Source organism: Dipodomys spectabilis, unplaced genomic scaffold (genome assembly GCF_019054845.1).
Source record: "Dipodomys spectabilis isolate Male_0828 unplaced genomic scaffold, ASM1905484v1 ptg000003l, whole genome shotgun sequence".
Taxonomy (NCBI): domain Eukaryota; kingdom Metazoa; phylum Chordata; class Mammalia; order Rodentia; family Heteromyidae; genus Dipodomys; species Dipodomys spectabilis.
Genome location: NW_024870680.1, coordinates 15,140,246 through 15,160,387, shown reverse-complemented (window position 1 = coordinate 15,160,387; position 20,142 = coordinate 15,140,246). Strand labels below are relative to the sequence as shown.

Genomic DNA, 20,142 nt, shown 5'->3' with positions numbered 1-20,142 from the left:
CACCTATAATTCCAGCTCTATTAGAGGCAGAAGTAGAAAGAGGTCTGAGCCCAGCCTAGAAAAAACTTGAGACCCTCCCACCTAAAAAATAACTGAAGCTCAGGGGTACAACACTTGCCTGGCCTGCATAAGGGCAAGTTTAAATCCCAGCAACTTTCGAAAAAACCAACCTACCAACCAACCTCCAGTTTCTGCTCAAAGGAAGGCAACATATAGGAAAAGGACTATACACAAAGTACCTATGCCATTTGTCTCATCTTACAGATGAAGGTGCTGAGGAGCACAGAAGAAGATAGAAGTGATATAATTTGCACAACGTTGACCCACTATCCCACAGATAGCTCTGCCTTCAGTGTGGCATTGGCCAAGTCACTTTCCCTCTCTGGGCTTCAGTGACTTGATATAAAATTAGTCAGTTGTTCACTTAGGAAACCCAGTGCCTAAATGAACACACAGCCTGCTGGAGGAAGGGAACAAGTGCCCTACACACCCCCTTGCACCTGCAGAGGACAAGGTCTTGGTCATTATTGCCATTATATATCTTAATGCAAGCAAGGAAATATAGGCAAGATTTCTTTCCAGATTCATTCAAGGGAAAGAAATAACTTGAAAATCTGTGCATAATAAGTATCATCTGCCTAAATGTGCTGCTAATTATCTTACTGAAGCACATTCTCCATTTGGATTAGTGGGAAAATCTGTCATTAAGGTCTATTAGCTGGCCAATTTGTCCCACCTTGTTTATCTAGCCATTTCTTGCACATAGGCTGACACATGTTTGAAAATGAGTCTCCAAATGGATTATTTACACTTGACAAAAATCAAACAATCCCCTCCTAACTAGGTTCTCATGATGAGTGGGCATTTTTTTAGGTCATTATCTTCCCTGCAGCACCTCAGGATAGAAAACAAATCAAATGTTGAAGGCAGGCAGTGAACAGCTGGCTTGAGGACAAGCACTCTGCAATTAATTAGTTGGTCTAGGGTTCTGGAATGAAAGGTGGAGAAAGGATGGGTTCCAAGGACAGGATACTCAGGCCATCAATCCGGCAGAAGGGAAAATGCCACTGGTTAATTTCAGAAGCTAGAACTTCCCTCAACGTATCCAACATGCAGCCTTGACAAACCACCTGAGGGCAACAGGCCACAAACTGAAATGACAACTTGAGGATGGGAGTTAAAGAAGACACATCTATTTCAGTTGAGCCTTAGGAAAAAGTATTTTCACAATCAGAGTTAAGAAGTGAGAGAAAACACCAAGATGAAAATAAGTTGCAAACTGTATACACACACAAACAATGATGGTGGAACAATGGTGCTGAGGGGAGGACCACACACAGACTACCATACACTCTCTTTGCTATGGGACTCTCCTCTACTCATAGCTGTCTGCCTAATAAGCCAGTGAGAGCAGTGCTGCCCAACTGCTTCTACACAGAAACCACGTGCAGGAAAATGAATGGCCACTGTAGCAGCACCGAAGTGTGATGCTAAGTTGAGAGGTGACTTAGCCTTCCTGACGCTGTTATCCTAGAAGTGGGTTCCTTATAAAATGACCAAACTGGCTCTTCCTTGTTCTCTCTTGTCTTTGTTTCCCCCTTCTGCTCTTCTACCACAAGATGACACAGCAAGAAGCCCTTGCCAGATGCCAACACCTCGATGCTGAACTTCTCTGCCTCTGGAGCAGTAAGAAATCAACTTCTCTTCATTATAAATTACCCAGTCTGTGATATTTGGTAAGTGCAGCACAAAACAGGCTAAGACAAGTGTTAGCAGCATGACTGGCCCTGTAAACACATGAGCACTCTCCCACTGAGAAGCCACTCTGTGTTGCTGATTGGACAAAATGCAAAATTGCTTTTCATAATCAAAAAACTCATCAACACTGAAACAGGTCTCCTGCTGCTTCAAAATGAGGGCCACAGACACACAAGGAGACCGTGCCTGGGGCAGCTAAAAACTGAGAGAAATGACATCTGTCAAGGGCTCAAATTTTGAAATGAGAATATGACAGCTACTCTGACAAGCTACTGAGGGCAGACAGGGCTCTCAGCTTCCAGAGGTCAGCCTTTTACAAAAGCCACGTACTGTTCATCATTTCAGGGAAAAGGTACCAATCAGTAGGAAGAGCAGGAGCTCTAGAGTCAGGCAGATTTAGCTTAAGTGGTAGAAGCACCTCATATCAACTGAAGAACCACAGGCAAGTCCTGAGTCACTGGCAAGTTTCTGAGCCACAGTTTCCTCTAACCTCTAAGTGAAAAACAATAATACATTTTGTGTAAAGGTGTGGTATGTTTTAATAATAGGTTTTTGAGGCATAACTTACATTTAGTAAAATTTATCCCTTTAATATATACAGGTATGAGCCCTGAAAGTTTCTTCAACACAATTCCATAACCAACTTCTTTTATACCTTTATATTCAATGCCCTCCACTCTAATCCCAATTTCTTTTTTTTTTTTTGTCAGTCATGGAGCCTGAACTCTGGGTCTGGGCACTGTCCCTCAGCTCTTCAGCTCAAGGCAAGTGCCCTACCACTTGAGCCACAGTGCCACTTCTGGCTTTTTCTGCTTTTGTGGTGCTGAGGAATCAAACCAGTGCCTCATGCATGCAAGGCAAGCACTCTACCACTGAGCCAACTTTGCAGCCCTCTAATCCCAATTTCTGGCAATCACCTCTGTTTTTACAGAATTTTCTTTATAGATTAGATATAAAATGGAACTTCATAGAGTAGCTGAATATCTGACACTATTACTTTAGATAAAACTAAGTGAATTCTTGAGAAAAACCATGCTAATCATAAAATTAATCAAGCTAGCTGGATTCTGTGGCTCATGCTTACTGCTCAGCTACTTAGGAGGCTGAGATCTGAGGATTACAGTTCAAAGCCAGCCAGGGCGGAAAAGACCATGAGACTCTTATCTCCAATAAATTACTCAGAAAAAGCCAGATGTCTGGGGCTGGAAAAGTGACTCAGTGGTGAGTGCTTGCCTTGCATGCATGAGGCCCTGGGTTCGATTCCTCAGCACCACAAAAACAGAAAAACCCAAAAGTGGCACTGTGGCTCAAGTGGTAGGGCACTTGCCTTGAGCTGAAGAGCTGAGGGACAGCACCTAGGCCCAGAGTTCAGGCCCCACAACCACCATCACCACCACCGGAAGGAAGGAAGGAAGGAAGGAAGGAAGGAAGGAAGGAAGGAAGGAAGGAAGGAAGGAAGGAAGGAAGGAAGGAAGGAAGGAAGGAAGGAAGGAAGGAAGGAAGGAAGGAAGGAAGGAAGGAAGGAAGGAAGGAAGGAAGGAAGGAAGGAAGGAAGGAAGGAAGGAAGGAAGGAAGGAAGGGAGAGACAGAGAGAGAGAGAGAGAGAAAGAAAAAGCCAGAAGTGGAGCTGTGGCTCAATTGGTAGAGCACTAGCCTTGAGCCCATAGAGGCTCAGGACTAGCACCCAGGTTCTGAGTTCAAGCCCAGGACTGGCCAAAAAAAAAAAAAAAAAATCAACCAAGGTACACATTTTCTGTATCCTCATCTCTTTCCAAGTCTAGAGCCAGTCCTGTCCACCAGAACGTTCTGTCATGATAGAAATGGTAAATATCACCTGGGATGGGGCTCACTAGAACAGTATTTGCCTCACATTTATAAAGGGAGGGGAAAGGAGGGAAGGGTGTGTGTGTGGGATTATACCTGTGTAATAGTAGCCATTTGCTGCATGTAACTATTAAACATAAAATGTAGTTTGTAGTAGCTCATGCCTGTAATTCTAACTACTCAGCAGTCTGAGAAGCCAGCCCAGCAAGAGACTTTTATATCCAATTAAGTACTAACAAGCTGGAAATGAAGTTGTGGCTCAAGTATAGAGACTAGCCTTGGACAAAAAGAGCTCAGGAACAGCACCCATGTCTCAAGTTCAAGCCCCAAGACTGGCACAAAAAAAAAAAAAAAAAGTAGCTTGTTTTGCTAAGAAACTGAACTTTCAATTTTATTCATACTAATGCAATTGGGAGTAGAAATACACACGAATAATCTAGATCCTTGGAAGGAACTACAATTTAAAAAAGGAAGAGGGAGGGGGGCGGCAGAATACCCTGAATGCCAATAAGTGGCAATATGATCAGTTAAAGAATGTCCTTCCTTCCTCCCCTCCCTCCTTTAACAGTCTCTCTCTCTCTCTCTGTTTTTTTTAATAGGGTCTTAAACAGGGTTTTAAAACAGGATCTGAGCTTGAGGCTGGCCTCAAACTCACAATCTTGCCTAGCTTTCAGAGTGCTAAAATTTCAGGCATGAGCCACCATGCTTTTTTTTTTGGGGGGGGGGGGTCCAGTCATGGGGCCTGAACTCTGGGCCTGGGCACTGTCCCTCAGCTCTTCAGCTCAAGGCTAGCGCTCTACCACTTGAGCCACAGCGCCACTTTCAGCGTTTTTCTTTTTGCTTATGTGGTGCTGAGGAATCGAACCCAGGGCCTCAGGCATGCAAGGCAAGCTCTCTACCACTGAGCCACCTTCCCAGCCCCACCATGCCTTTTTTAATTCTTTTTCAGATAGGGGTCTCACTATGTTATCCATGCTAGGTAAAATTTGGCAGGTAACTGAAACTGGCCTTGACCTCAAGATTCACCTGCCTTAGCCTCCTAAGTGCTGGAATTACAGATATGTGCCACAACTCCAGGCTCAGTTAAAGTATCCTATTTCCCAACCTCTCTAGTAGTTAGGTGTAGCTACCTGATTAGCTCTGTTGAATTCAATGCAACAAACACTATGTAAAAATTCTGGGAAGGATGCTTAAGGGGAATTTTGAGAGCTTCAGAATGTGTCCTTCCTTTCTGCTTTGCCTCTCTCCTGAGTCATCCCTGTCATCTAGAATTAGGACATGATACATTCTTTTCCATGAAGTGACCTTGAGAACAGAAGCTTTGAAATGAGGATGGAAGAAGGGGCTGAGATTTCATGCAATAACCAGGTCAGTGCTGAAAAACAAAAACCTTGTACTCTTAGACTTTATTTTAGATTTATCTTGTGTAGCTGAACCTAATCCTAGTTAGTTTGGGGGTAGGGTGGTTTTAGAAGGGTCTATCATTTGTTTGAAGGATGACAAATTCTGCAGAGTAGAAGAAAAGACAATGCATAAAATTATACCACAAGAGAGATGTGTTCACTCAGCTCTTACAAAGTATCTAAAAAAGTCAAATAGGAACAGATCATTTTGTGATTCCCATAGTTCTCTGGACTTGTCTGTTACAAAAACTGCAGGTATGCCAGCACTATGTACTCAGGAGGCTGAGATCTGAGGATCACTTGTTTGAAGGCAGTCAGGGCATGAAAGTCTGTGAGACTCTCACCTCCAATTAAGCACTAGAAAAGCCAGAAGCAGAGGTCTGGCTCAAGTGGTAACACACACACACACACACACACACACACACACACACACACACACACACACACACACACACACACACCTTTCACAGCATCAAAAACCAAACCAAAACACACACACACACACACACACACACACACACACACACACACACACACACACACACACACACACACACACCTTTCACAGCATCAAAAACCAAACCAAAACAGCAAAACCTGCAGCTGTAATTTGTTTGCCTATTTTCTTCCTACTACATTTTAAACATAAAGTCAAAGGACTATGTTTTACTTACTACCAAATTCTAAGAAAAGGCCCCTGGTACAAAGGCAGAGAACTGAACAAGCTATTGGGTGAATAAATGAACAAGAGAGTAAAAGAAACATTAAATTGGAATTGAACAGGTTAATTTCATTTTAGAAATTAATTTTCTGACCAAATTTAAGAAAACTCCATTTCAGTGGATTTTCTCTAAATTCCATCAGTATAAGAGGCCCAGTTGTGGGGCTGGGAAGGTGGCTCAGTGGTAGAGCACTTGTCTTGCATGCATGAGGCCCTAGATTCGATTCCTCAGCACCACATAAGCAAAAAGAAAAAAGCCGGAAGTGGCGCTGTGGCTCAAGTGGTAGAGTGCTAGCCTTGAGCTGAAGAGGTGAGGGACAGCGCCCAGGCCCAGAGTTCAGGCCCCACGACCAGACCCCTCCCCCCAAAAAAGAGGCCCAGTTGTTTTTTATTAGGATATATTAATTATAAAAATAATGGCTTTCATTATAACATTTTCATCCATACATATAAGGTACTTTGTCTTTTCATCAAATGTAGTCTCTGCATGTTAAATAAAACGTAAGGGGCTGGGAGTGTGGCTTAGTAGTAGAGCGCTTACCTAGCATGCATGAATCACTGGGTTCCATTCCTCAGTCCCACATAAACAGAAAAAGCCCCAAGTGGCACTGTGGCTCAAGTGGTAGAGTGCTAGCCTTGAGCTAGCACTCAAGAAGCTCAGGGACAGTGCCAAGGCCCTGAGTTCAAGCCCCAGGACTGGCAAAAGGATGGGGGGGGGAGAGAGAACGTGCTATACTTTCTGTATATATCACATATGTTTTCTGTGTATATCACATTTGCTTTATCAATGCATCTGATGGGCATTGTATGCAGATTACAATGGAACTTGTTATTGTGAGTTGTGCCATAATAATAAACAGTGTGTGGTTGTCACTATTTTACACTGAGTTAAAACTCCATAGAGCTTAAACCCACAAATGGAATAGTAGGATTATATGGTGATTTTTTTTGAGGACCTCTGTACTGGTTTCCCAAGTGGATAGACAAATTTATAATCTCAGTAACAGTGAATAAGAATTGGCTTCCTCCCTTCCCACTCCCCTGCTGTTTTCTTGATGACAGGCATTTTGACAGAGATGAAATAGAATCTTAGTGCTGTTTAGATTTGCATTTCCCTTATGGCTAAGAATGTTGAACATTTTTCAAGCATTTATTGACCATTTCAACTTCTTTTGAAAACTGTTCAATTCATGTGTCTGTTTATTGACTCGATTATTTGGCATCTTTATATATTCCGGGTATTAAGTCACTGTTTCTGTCAGAACTGGATGGCAGTAGCTACGTGGGTTTACTACTAGGTCCTCTATTCTTATCAACTGGTCTGTGTCTAGTTTTCATGCTAGAACCATGTCAGTTTTGTTACTATGACTGTGTAGTATAATTTGAGGTCAGGCATCTCTAGTTTGGCTTTTTGCTCAGGATTGCTATGGCTATGGATTGTTTTTGCTTCCATATGAATTTTAGGACTGTATTTTCACATTCTTTGAAGAATGTCATTGGATTTCTCATAGGGATTTTATTAACTATATTTCTTTTGGCAATATAACCCTTTTAATAATATTAATCCTGCAAATTCAGGAATATGAGAGGTCTTTCCATCTTCTAAAGGCTTCAATTTCTTTTTCATAGTTTCATAATTTTTGATGTAAAGGTCTTTTTCCTCGTTGGTTAGGTTTATTCCTAGGGTTTCTGGCTTTTGTCTTTTTTTGTGGGGGGGTGGTAAGAAGGAACTATATTGTGAATAGGCCTGATTTCCTGACTCTCTCAGAACACTCATTATTATTGGTATATAGAAAAGTTAGTGATTTTCATACGTTGATGTTATATCTTCCTACTTTGCTGATGATGTTTATAAGGTCTAACAATTTTCTATGTGGTCTTTTATCAAAGGCTTTTTCTGTACATATTGAGATGATCCTGTAATTTTTGCCCTCGATTCTATTTATATGCTGTGTTAGCTTTGCTGATTCGTGAATGATGAACCACTTTTCCATCCCTGGAATGAAACTAAGTTGATCATGATTATGATATTTTTAATATCTTGCTGAAATTCAATTTGTAAGAATCTTAATGAGAAGTTATATGACCACGTTCATTAGGGAAGCCAGTTACTATTTTTTTGTTGTTGGTATCAATTTTGGTATCAGAGTAATACTGACTTCAGAAAATACTAAAGCATTTCTTCCATTAGCTTGGGAAGCATTAGTGTTAAGATTTTCTTTAAAGGTCTGGTAGAACTCAGCAGAGAATCAACCTGGTCCAGTATTACTCTTTGGGGAATATTCTTTATTATTTCTTCAATGTCATTGCTTGTTGTGGATCTGTTTATCAACTGTTCATATGCTCTCAGTTCACCTTTAGTAGGTCATAGGTATAAAGAAATTTATCACTTTATTCCAGTTTTCCAATGTATTGGAATGTAAGGTTTCAAAATATCCCCTAATGACCTGGATTCCAGTGGCATTTGTAGTAATATCCCCTTCTTCATCTCTAATTTTATTGTGGTACAGTATTCACTCTTCTTCTTTTGATTAGTTTAAGCATTTTCAAATCTTTGTACTTCCCAATAGCAAACTATAAATCCTGTGAATTTTTATTTTGGTCTCTAATACCTGACATGATCTTTACTGTTTCTATTAATTTTTTGTTGTTTGTCATGGGACTTGAACTCAAGGCCTGGACTCTGTTCCTGAACATTTTTTGCTCAAGGCTAATACTCTACCACTTTGAGCTACAGCACCACTTCCAGTTTTTTTTTGGTGGTTAATTAGAGATAAGAGTCTCACAGACTTTGTCCCAGCTGGCTTCAAACCACAATCCTCAGATCTCAGCTAGGATTATAAGCACGTGCCACCAGTGCCCAGGTTTTTCTATTCATTTTGGACTTAACTTGTTCTTATTTTTTCAAGATTTTGGGGTGCATTTTTATGTGAGATCTCTCTGATTTTTAAATGTAGGCACTTGTAGTTACAAAATCCCTCACAGAATTGCTTTTGCTATATTCCAAAGGTTTAATAAGTTACATTTATATTTTCTTTTGACTTTAGAAATTTTAAAGTGTCCTCCCAGATTTCTTCAATGGCACAGTGAACTCAACCCCCCGTCTTTTTTTTTTTTTTTTTTTGGTATGTCAAGGGATTTGAACTCTGGTCCTGGGTGCTGTCCCTCAGCTCTTCAGCTCAAGGCTAGCACTCTACCACTTGAGCCACAGTGCCACTTCCTGTTTTCTGAATGGTTTATTGGGGGTAAGAGTCTCATGGGCTTTCCTGCCCGGGCTGACTGTGAACCTGGATCCTCAGATCTCAACCTCCTGAGTATCTAGGATTACAGGCGTGAGCCACCACCCCCAACTAGTCTCCCCCCCCCCCCCCGCGCCTCCCTTTTTCCTTTTCCTTTTTTTTTTTTCTTTTTTCTTTTTTGCCAGTCCTGGGGCTTGAACTCAGGGCCTGGGCACTGTCCCTAAGCTTCTTTTGCTCAAGGCCAGCACTTTACCACTTGAACCACAGCACCACTTCCAGCTTTTTCTGTTTGTATGGTACTGAGGAATCAAACCCAGGGCTTCATGCATGCTAAGCAAGCACTCTACCACTAAGCCACATTCCAGCCCTCTTTCTTATTTTAATATAATTTTATAGTTATTAAGGTGTTATATGGAGGGGTTACCATTTCATAAGTCAGGTATTAAGTATATTTCTTTTTGAACAATGTCACCACTTCTCTCTTCTCCAGTTATTCCCTCCCATCCCTGCCTACAAGCTGCATAGTTCATTTTCCACAGTGTCTATTGAGTACCATGACTGCATTTGTCATCTTTTCTCCCTCCATCTCTTTCTGGAATCCCTTTGCCCCTCAAAAGACAGAAAAAAAGAATAACACAACAAAACAAAAAAGCAAAAACAAGCATCACCATCACTAACAACAACAACAACAAACCCATGTTTGCCATTTCCTGTAATTCATTTCCTAAATAGTATTTTAAATGTTTAGAGGCACTATATCTTTGGGTTCTTCCTTTGTCTTACTGTTTGTATGCAAATGCCAACAGTCCTGTGTAAGTTATGTCCTGGGGTATTTTAGATCTAACTTACACATATGAGAGAAAACATGTGCTATTTGTCTCTCTAAGCTTGGCTTACCTCACTTAACATAATTTGTTCTAGGTCCATCCATTTCCCTTCAAATGACATAATAGTATTCTTTCTAATGGCTGTGTAAAATTCCATTGTGTATAAGTACCCCACTTTTTGATCCACTCATCTACTGTAGGGCATCTGGACTGATTCTATAATTTTAGACTAATTTTCCCAACAGTAAGGTGGGGAAACTTTTTTTTTTTTCAGTCGGTCGTGGGGCTTGAACTCTGGGCCTAGGCGCTGTCCCTCAGCATTTCAGCTCAAGGTTAGCACTCTACTACTTGAGCCACAGCGTGCCACTTCCGGTTTTCTGGTGTTTATTTGAGATAAAGAGTCTCACAGACTTTACTGTGCAGGCTGACTTTGAACCATGATCCTCGGATATCAACCTTCTGAGTAGCTAGGATTATAGGCCTGAGCCACCAGCACCTGGCTCTGATCAATATTCTTTTTTTTTTTTTTTTGTCGGTCATGGGGCTTGAACTCTGGGCCTGGGCGCTGTCCCTCAGCTCTTCAGCTCAAGGCGAGCGCTCTACCACTTGAGCTACAGCGCCACTTCCGGTTTTCTAGTGGTTTATTGGAGATAGGAGTCTCACGGTCTGTTCTGCCCGGGCTGGCTTTGAACCGCGATCCTCAGATCTCAGCCTCCTGAGTAGCTAGGATTACAGGCGTGAGCCACCGGCACCCGGCTTCTGATCAATATTCTTAATGACTCCCTCCACCTCACTCAATGGGAAAGGCAAGTCTTTAAAAGGATCTAGGGCACCAACAAAATTACTTTCTTCCAGCTCAATCACTTCAACTTCAGCTGTCCTGTCCTCTGCCATTCTCTAGCTTTGGCCTCAGAGCTCTAGAGGCACCTACTTTGTCCCTCTTGCCTGGACTGCTCTTCTTTCATTCATTCCCCTACTTACTTCAGGTTTTAATACAAAGTAACCTTTATTCAACAAGATTTTCCTTGCTCTATTCTAAAAGTTCAAACTTTCAACTCCAGCATTATAGGCCTCTTTTCCTCATCTTACTCTTCTTTCCCATTTAAACATCAGAGTATAAAACTTCATTTTTTTTATCTTGTTAATTGTGTCTTTCCCAATAAGTGTAAACTGCAATAACAGGAATTTTCATCTGATTTGTTTGCTGTTTATCCCTTGAGCTACAAGAGTGCTCAGCACATGGTAACTTGAGGGATTCCTTTTTTTCTATGACACAGATGACACACAGATCATGGATAATGAAAGCTCCCATTAGTCACTGCTAAATGTCAGATATTAATCCCAGCTGACCTCATTGACTCTATTGCATTTACTCATAATCCTTAGCCTTCAGGGACCAACTGTTGAGAAAGCACACACATGCCTGCACATGCACGTGCATATACACACACTCTCATACCAAACATCTGGGAGAAAAGGGAAGACAGAGTCTAATGCAAGATGAAAATGGCCCACAGAGAGGGGAGGAACCCAATAGACAGTAGGATGGTCTTATCCTACCTTCCTTCTGTTAGAGTAGGAAGCAGGTTGAATATTTGGTCATCTATACCATGTTAGCCTGAAGTTTATAAAAAAAACTCATAATCAGTGGATACCTGGGGCAAGAGGCTTCTATTTCAACACTCATGGTACAATTCTTCCCACTAAACTGAGTTTGTCCTTTCACTTTGTAGCCTTTGAATCCACCTCGCACAGAGAAGATTCCAATAAATGTTTGCTAAGCTGAACTGAGTAATTCTTGAGTTGTTTCTTCTGTTTTTAGGAGAAAATGAAATTTTCACCCAACATTATACAACATTTTCAAGGATATATGCCTCTTAAGTGACAGACCAGGAATCTGAACTTGAGTTCCCAGTTCTTTGTCCCCTATATTAATATATAAAATGATATATTAAAAAGAGAACCAGATAAACACAGATCCTTTCTCCAGCTTCCTCTCAGCAGTAGAGTCCAGCTCTTTCACCCGTTATACTCCAAGAAAAGACATTAGATATCATGGAAGGACCTTCACAAGGAAAGCCAGGTCCCATAAGCTGGCAAGTCCGTTATTCTTCCCCCACCCCCCCACAAACTGTTTGCTCCCTAGCTGTCTGAGTTCACACCTGTCTGACAAACTAGTATGTAAAATCTTTGGGATGGAAAAGTCAGGTTCAATTTTTCCTTCTATTCCTGCTGCACTTTAGTATACCATCTAATGAGGAATCAGGACTGGAATTAGCTTCTACTTTACAAGTAGAGTAGACTTTCTGGCTCCTCATACTGCAAGCCCAATGTTCTTTCCATCGTGTCAGAATGTTCATTCTATTTCTTACAGGCAAAAAGATGGATGAATAAAAGAATCAAGATTGATAAAAAGAATGGCTCAGAAAAAAAAAAAAAAACAGGTTTCTAACGCATTTATATGATTATTTCTTTGTTGCTTTGTATGTCCCTCCCCCACGGTATAACCCCTGCTTTCACTGTATTTGATGTCAGTATAATTGGTGGAGGGGAAGGGGAAAAACAAGTCGTTTAAATAAGGATACAGGTGGACCCGTTGCAACAATGAGAAGTACAAGTTGTCATGTCGAAAACGAACTTTACAACTTGGGGAGGGGGGGGGGGAGGGTTGGGGGGGGAGAGGCTTGGAAGGGATGGGAAGGGGAAACAAAGGAGGAGGCTACAATGCTTGATAAGAAATGTACTCATGCCGGGCGCTGGTGGCTCACTCCTGTAATCCTAGCTACTTAGGAGGCTGAGATCTGAGGATCGCGGTTCAAAGCCAGCCCGGGCAGGAAAGACCGTGAGACTCCTATCTCCAATAAAACCACCAGAAAACCGGAAGTGGCGCTGTAGCTCAAGTGGTAGAGCGCTCACCTTGAGCTGAAGAGCTGAGGGACAGCGCCCAGGCCCAGAGTTCAAGCCCCACGACCGACAAAAAAAAAAAAAAGAAATGTACTCATTATCTTGCCCATGTAATTGTAACCCCTCTGTACAGTTTTTTCACAATAAAAAATAAAAACAAAACAAAACAAAAAAAGAAAAAAACAGGCAGGACTGTTATTTGATGCAAATCCTACAAAACTGGGCAGTGTGGCAAGAATAATTTTACTGTGATGATACTAAAAGGAAGAGTAGGAGAAAAAAAAGATAGGCTGAACCTGGTGGTGCATACCTTTAATCACAGCACTCAGGAGATTGAGGCAGGAGGACCAAGAGTTCAAGAGCAGCCCAAGTTATATTGAGACATGGCTTCAAAAACAGTAGGTTTCTGCTCAGCAAAAACAGATACAAAGAAAGAACATGGTAGAAAGAAAAGAGACTTCTAAGAAGGTAAAGGGTCAGGAAATGGAAGACTCCACAGGGAAACACTTGTCCAATGTGACGCTTCATTATATTCATATAATGAATTCGTATAATGAATATTCCACTTGGGCCAACAGTCCAAGTGGAGAGTGTGGGGTGTAAAGAAGCCAGCTGAGAATAATGCATCCCAGGCTCCTTACTCTCCATCCCTGTTGAGCACTCTCACCATCTTACTCAGTAGTGAGTCATGGGGGCACTTAGTTAAAAATTCTTTAAGATTTTGGTGGTACTGGGATCTGAACTCTTGGTATCAAATGAGTTTTATAGACTAATTTATAAATGGATAAAAGACTTGAATGGGCATTTCACTGAAGAAATTACAGAAATAGCTAACAAGTACATAAAAAAAATAATATCACTAATCAGCAGGCAAATGCAAGTCAAAACTCCACTGCAACCATTTCATTAAGATGGTCACTATTATCAGAGGGAAACGGGAAAAAAAAATATAGCAGAGGGGCCCATCAGCTGTACTGGACATTAATGAAAATGAATTAAGCAATTCAAGGGCAGCGATGGGAGGGAGGGAATGAGAGGGAAAGAGGGAACAGCTTACACTAAGCAAAAGGAAAGAACGTATCACCCAACATGGAAGAAATAGTTGTACTGTCAAAGCTTATAGAATTCACAAACTTTATAGACCAAGATAATGATAATTTGCCTTGTGAAGGTTAAAATGCATTTGTGACTTTAAGTATCACTATCCTACAATATTGTGAAATTTGTGAAATTTATGTAATCACTTAATCTCACTAAAAAATTATTTTAAAAAATTATACAAAGGTGCTGGGAAGGCAGCTCAGTGGTAGAGTGCTTGCCTTGCATGCATGAGGCCCTAAGTTCCATTCCTCAGCACCACATAAGCAGAAAAAGCAGGAAGTGACACTGTGGCTCAAGTGGTAGAGCGCTAGCCTGGAGCTGAAATGCTGAAGGAAAGCACCCAGGCCCAGAGTTCAGGCCCCACAACCAACCACCCCCCCCAAAAAAAATTATACACAAAAAGAATGGTCACTACTGAAAAGTCAGAAAATAATAAACTTTGGTGATGATGCAGAAAACTGGAATTCCCTTGCAGTTGGCAGGAAGGCAAAATGGTACGGACACTATGAAAATAGCATGGAATTAACAAAAGGTTAAAACTACAAAGCCAGGTTCAGTGGTATACAACTGTAATCCCAGAGATCTAAAACAGCCTAGAACCTGTCTCAAAAACAAGACTGGGTGTAGTGGCTTACACCTGTGGTTCCAGCTACTTGGGAGGCAAAAATCAGGTGGAATGAGGTTAGAGAGTATCCAAGCTAAAAAGAAAAAAAGTTAGCAAAATCTCAAGCAAGGTATGGTGATACATTCCTGCAATCCTAGCTATACAGGAAGCACTGATAAGATGATCAGGTCCAAGGTCAGTCCCAGGTAAAAAGGCAAATCTCTACCTGAAAGGAAAACTAAAAACAAAAAGGTCTAGAAGTCCATGGCTCTAGATGTAAAGCACTTGACTAGCAAGTTTAAGGCCCTGAGTTCAAATGTTAATGCCGCCACCTGACAAAGTCAAAAATATAGTTACTACATGAACCAGCAATCCCTCTTTGTGATATATATCCAAAATAACTGAAAATAATCTTGGTGAGATATTTGTCCATCCACATTTACTGTAGCACTCGTCATAGTAGCAAGGATATTGAAACAATCTAAATGTCCACTCAGAGATAAAGGAATTGTGGTATAAGCCAGGTATGTGTGTGGCACATATCCATAATCTTGGCAATCAGGAGCCTGAGGCATGAGGATCACAAGTGCAAGTCCAGTTTGGACTATATAGTGAATTCCAGGCCAGCCTAGGCCATAGTGAAACTCTATCTCCTTTAAAAAGAAAGAACAAATGGTATACATACGTGCGCACATACACAAAGGAACATTATTAAGCCTTAAAAAGAACAGCATCTGCCATATGCTACAATGTGCATAAACCTTGAGGATATTATGCTAAGTGAGGTCCAGTCACAAACAAATATTGTATGATTTCACTTATATGATATATATGGAAGATATAAAACTGGACACAGTTTTAACTTCACATGGTCAAAAAGTTCTGTTGCTCATAAAAGTAAATAAAATTTATTGTATTATATACTTTAAAATGATTAGGTTGGTGGTAACTTTTAGCATAACATAAAGTTTAGTGGTGCCAGGCACCAGTGGCTCATGCCTGTAATCCTAGCTACTCAGGAGGCTGAGATATGAGGATGGAGGTTCAAAGCCAGCCTGGGCAGGTAAGTCCATGAGACTCTTATCTCCAGTTAACCACCAGAAAACTGGAAGTGGTGCTGTGGCACAAGTGGTAGAGCACTAGCCTTGAGCAGAAGAGCTCAGGAACAGTGCTCAGGCCCAGAGTTCAAGGCCCATGACCAACAAAAGTATTACCATATATTGGATACACATACACCTATGCACACCAAACACTAATTTAAGGCTCATATCAAAAATACTACATCTGAAAATCAAGTGTTATTGTTTGTGGGTTTTTTTTTGTTGTTGGGGGAAAAGGATTCAGACATGGTCAAACAAGGTAATTTAGGCTGTTCTTGAACTCTTGACTCTACTTTTGCAGTCACCCAAAGTGCTGACATTATAGATATATATCACCATATCCAAATGTGTAAATTAGAGTTTTTAACAAACTCTCAAGGTATTTCTGATAATTCAGAAACTCCTGGCTTCAAAATAAAGTGCATCCAAAACTCTCCATGGCCCATCTCTATCTAGTTATCCATTCTCTCTCTTGGTATACTTTAGGCCTTACAACCTGCCTGCCTTCCCAGGACTCCAGGAGGTACCAAAGAAGTACCGTCTGACTGAAATTGCTATGATGATGAAATTTTTTTTTATATCTGTTCTATGCACTATAACAGCATTAGCAGCATGGAGCCAATAAGCACTTGAAATTTTTCAGTGACTACTGGCTACAGTATTGAACAGCAGAAGACCAATGAAAGAGTTAGATCCCTGAAGAAAAAGAGATGGCATAGTTAACAACAACAACCACCTCCATGTAACTTCTTTCTCACATAGTTAATATGCATTCATTCACTCAATATTTATTATGTACCAAGAATGCACTATTCTCATTGTTCAGAGCAGTCATCAAAACAAACATCCTTGCCTTCAGAAGCTTATGTTTTAATCAGTCAGAATAGTACAGAGGTTAAGAGGAAAGACTGGAGTCAAAAGCTTAGGTTCAGACTGTGGCTCCAATGATTACCACCTAACCTTTTTTCTTTATAGTTAGCCAGCCTCAGGCTTTTCATTGTGGTAATGCAAAATAGACTAACGCTATGTCTTGATTCCTTATCTAAAAGACAAGTAATGATAGTTTATCCAACAGTTTCTGTAACCATGAGGTTAAGACACATGGTAGCATTATGGTTTGTTTTATTATTATGAACACAACTGGTATCGCAAAAAAGGATGGACAATTAGTGGTATGGGAAGACAATAAAAAGAGAGGACCTAGATAGAAAAGATGTATACTTTTTTTTTTTAGAAGAAAAGATTTATTGCCAGCAGAGCTGACAAGTTATCATGAGGAAAGGGAGAATATGGCTAGTATGCATAATTTTTTTTTTTTGGGTCCCGTCGTGGGGCCTGAACTCTGGGCCTGGGCGCTGTCCCTCAGCTCTTTAGCTCAAGGCTAGTGCTCTACCACTTGAGCCACAGCACCACTTCCAGCTTTTTTCTTTTTGCTTATGTGGTGCTGAGGAATCGAACCCAGGGCTTCATGCATGCAAGGCAAGGACTCTACCACTGAGCCACCTTCCCAGCCCCTAGTATGCATAATTCTTAAGAGGACTGTCAAAGCCTTACTGAGAAGATGCTGCTACCTTAGAAAAGAAAGGAAGAGAACAAGCAACACATATCTGGGAGAAAGAACTTAATCCCATGTGAACCACTTCGTATTAATACCACTGCATAAATGAGAGAACTAAAAGAACTGCCTAAGGTCATATGGCTAACATAGCCTGTAGTTGAATCAAGGACTGTTGACTACAATCTTTTCTCCATTACAGGACCCTGTATGATATCTACTTCTTGCAGTAAAACAAGATCAACAGGCTCTTTCATATAAGCTCCTTTTGATACTGAGATTAATAGATTCATAATGACTATACAAGCTGTCTGAGTTAATGGGCTAACCAAAGGAGCTAAAGGCACAGATCATTAGCCCAGCTGTACACTTTCACATACACGCTACTTGCTAAATTCTATACCAAGACCTCCATGTTAACTACAGATTGTGCATAGAAAACAGGCATTTATCAAATCCAACAAGCCTCCAACACCAGAAACAAGAGGTAAATTATACATCAGAAATGAAGGTCATTGCTTCCAATCAGGCCGTTGAGGAGGAAAGTTCTGCTAGACATGCACTGTGAACTTGTTCTAATAACCTTAGTACACAAGAAGATCTACAGAAATAAGGAGAAGGAAAATAAAGCAAATTCCATATCTTTAATTCTGATACAGTCAGTAATTCAAAATACTTTTGACAGTATTTTTGCTGTAGTTATACGTCTTACCTGTGCTAATGGAATCCCTGTGGAAATATTGGCAATCTGCTCTAAAAATCATTAGCATTAACTACAGCAGTCAATTTTGTTCCACAATTCACTAAAAAAGTCCTTCATAGCTGGGAAAGTGGCTTAGTGATAGAGTGCTTGCCTAGCATGTATGAAACCCTGGGTTCGATTCCTCAGTACCACATAAACAGAAAAAGCCAGAAGGTGCTGTGGTTCAAGTGGTAGAATGCTAGTCAAGCAGAAGAAGCTCAGGGACAGTGCCCAGGCCCTGAGTTCAAGCCCTAGGACTGGTGGTAGGGGAGGGAGAGAAGTCCTTCAGCTTTCCAGGACTCTGACCCTGCTCCCTCATGATCATCCAGAAGCTAGACTAGATACTATTTTTTGTTGTTGTTGTTGGTCATGGGGCTTGAACTCAGCCTGAGGGCTGTCCCTGAGCTCTTCAGCTCAAGGCTAGCACTCTGCCACTTGAGCTACAGCACCACTTCCAATTTTCTGGTGGTTTATTGGAGATAAAGAGTCTCATGGGGGGCTAGGAAGGTGGCTCAGTGGTACAGCGCTTGCCTTGTATGCATGAGGCCCTGGGTTCGATTCCTCAGCACCACATAAGAAAAACGCTGGAAGTGGTGCTATGGCTCAAGTGGTAGAGTGCTAGTCTTGAGCTGAAGAGCTGAGGGACAGCGCCCAGGCCCAGAGTTCAGGCCCAACGATCCGAACCCCCCCCCCCCCAAAAAAAAAGAGTCTCATGGACTTTCCTGCCTAGGCTGGTTTTGAACCTGGATCCTCAGATCTCAGCCTCCTGAGTAGCTAGGATTACAAGCATGACCCACCAGAACCTGGCCAAGACTAGATATTCTTTAAAGGTCCCCATCTGTGGATTGCTGTATCTAACTAATGAAATGGTGCCCCCGTATTTCCAATTCAGACACCAAATTTTTTCATTCAAAAGACACTAAGAGCAGGCAGGCTAACCTAGAAGACACAAATATACCAAATGACAAATTCTTGAAAAGTTTTACATATATTGCTTTCTCGCCACGTATATAAGCATTTCAGAACTGTGTTCCTACTGAAAACAAAGCCCCCCTCCCCAAAGTATTAGGTTATGTTTAATCATACTTAAGAGTATTTTTTGCTGGGTGCCAGGTGGCTCATGCCTGTAATCCTGGCTACTCAGGATCAAAGCCAGCCCACGCAGGAAAGTCTGAGACCTTCATCTCCAACAAGTCACTAAAAGCTGGAAGTAGAACTATGGCTCAAAGTGGTAGAGTACCACCCTTAACAAAAAAGTTCAAGGATATTGCCCAGGCTCTGAGTTCAAGCCTCAGGACCAGCACAATAAAAGCAAAAGACAAAAACCATAGGCCACATGGTTGGTACTTATCTTTTAGCCAGCCACTACCTAAACTTCTTCCTTAGGTTCCCTACCCCACACAGGCTATATGGTGAGGTTGTCTCTAATTATGCACATGTCCTCTTATTACAATCAACAGATCCAACATCAGTGTTTTTCTTTGCCTGTGCAATAAGACCTTTTTTATAATCTATTTATAATCTATACTGAAACTAATCCAAAAAGATGGAAGTGTTCATCTTAAGATACAAAAGTAAGACAGTTAAAAATAAAAATGACATAGTAAATTATAAATCTAATTATCAAAACTCACTCAGGAGTATGACACAGGAGGAGCATAAATTTGAGGCCAGCTTGATAAGAGTCTCAAAAAAATATATCAAAATTCAGGTCCTGTATCTATCATCTAAATGTCATGTGGTTACTGATAGTTTACTCATCTGTTTGTGCTATAGAGATCACAAAGATAACCGAATGGTCGTGAAGTCAGGCAATGTGGAATTCAAATCACATCTTTGAAATCAAGCTAGGTATAGTGACACACAATGGTAGTTCCAGCTATTTGGGAGGCTAAGGCAGGAAGAACGCCTGGAGCCCAGGAGTTTGAAATCAACTTGGGCAAAACAGACCAGCTTAAAAATAAATAAATAAATACATAACTAAATCACACTTTTACCATATATTAACTGTGTGATCTTAGTGTTGACAACCTCTTTGAACCTTTGTGTCTTCATCTTTTTTTTTTTTTGGTCCGTCACAGGGCTTGAACTCTGGGTCTGCGCGCTGTCCCTCAGCTCTTCAACTCAAAGCTAGCGTTCTACCACTTGAGCCACAGCGCCACTTCCAGTTTTCTGGTGGTTTATTGGAAATAAAGAGTTTCACAGCTTTTCCTGCCTGGGCTGGCTTTGAATCACGATCCTCAGATCTCAGCCTCCTGAGTAGGTACAATTACAGGCATGAGCCACCAGCGCCCAGCTTCATCTTTTTAAAATGATGTTAATAGGGCTGGGAAGGTGGCTCAGTGGTAGAGTGCTTGCCTTGCA

At 41.2% G+C, this 20,142-nt stretch overlaps 1 protein-coding gene across 4 annotated transcripts in view; it reads right to left on the bottom strand.

Moving 5' to 3' along the window:
• Fam168a (family with sequence similarity 168 member A) overlaps positions 1-20,142 on the bottom strand; it is a 170,154-nt gene that overhangs the window by 70,078 nt on the left and 79,934 nt on the right. The window lies entirely within an intron of this gene.